The sequence below is a fragment of the Suillus discolor genome, assembly GCF_016758755.1.
Source record: "Suillus discolor strain FC423 chromosome Unknown F5147scaffold_123, whole genome shotgun sequence".
NCBI classification, from domain to species: domain Eukaryota; kingdom Fungi; phylum Basidiomycota; class Agaricomycetes; order Boletales; family Suillaceae; genus Suillus; species Suillus discolor.
The window spans coordinates 99,558-100,738 of record NW_024541370.1 but is presented as its reverse complement, the minus strand read 5'-3'; the positions used below and the strand labels follow the sequence as shown (position 1 = coordinate 100,738).

Here is a 1,181-nt window from a genome sequence, read left to right as displayed (position 1 = left end):
AAACTAAGCAGGTCTGTAATCTGTATAATGATGTGTATTGAAAGAACTGACAAAATGCAAATAAATATGCCATGAGAATTCACTTTTGAACGAGTTCATTGGAAGTACATTCAACTAGTCTTAGCCAAGCAGTTAATAGAACAGAATCTAAATCTGTCTGCATGGGTTCAAAACCTGCTAAAGATGAAATTGCAAGTGATCACCAGACTCAAAATCATGTTTCTCTTGAACCATAACAGGTTTGAAACCTGTCAATGATAAATTCTTTTTTTCTATAAAAATATGTCTTGACATTTTCTCATGGAGTTTGAAATCTGTTGAATGGTGCATTTTTGCTATTAGAACATGTCTTAAATATCTGCTCATGGACAGCATCTCAGACATTGATCTTGATAAGGAAATGACAATGTGTGATTTCATAGAACAAAAATGTTGTTAGTGGCAGGTTTCAAACCTGCACACTTCAAGAGAAACAGATTTTGAATCTGGCGACAACTTGACCAAGATCAATGAAGATCAATGTCTGAGATACCGTCTACGAGCAAACATTTAAGATATGTTCTTACAGGAAAAATGTGACATCCCACAAGTTTCAAACTTGTTGCACTCCAATGGAAACAGATTTTGATTCTGTGATCACAGCCACTTGGCTAAACACAACCATGATCAGCTTGCAAGCAAACTGACTATGAGCAAATTTTAAGATGTGCTTTCATAGAAAATGAATTGTATCACTGGCAGGTTTCAAACACCTGCATAGTCCAAGAGAAACAGATTTTGACTCTGGTGATCACTTGGCAAATTCATCTTCAGCAGGTTTTGAACCTGCACAGACAGATTTGGATTCTGTTGCATTAACTGCTTGGCTAAGACCAGGTAGATGCACTCCCAATAAATACATTCAGAAGTGAATCCTCGAGGCACATTTATCTGTATTTTGTCAGTTCTTTTAATATGTTTGAAACCACCAACAGTGATGTCATTTTGTTTTTATAAAAAAACACATCTTGTTATGACTCATGTCACACATGTGGCTTCCCTTTCTTGACTCATGCTTCCTGCACATTGTATTCTTACCATTGGTCCATTCCAAATTTTCTTGGTCTCATTCCCATTTCGACAATGCAACTGGTCTTAGCCAGGCAGTTGATACAACAGAATCTAAATCTGTCTGTGCAGGT

The 1,181-nt window shown here is 36.7% G+C and overlaps 1 pseudogene across 1 annotated transcript; it reads right to left on the bottom strand.

Moving 5' to 3' along the window:
- Positions 1-804: 804 nt before the first annotated feature.
- Positions 805-873, bottom strand: F5147DRAFT_t128 (annotated as a pseudogene). The gene has a single exon. The product of its transcript is annotated as a tRNA-OTHER (tRNA).
- Positions 874-1,181: the final 308 nt, after the last annotated feature.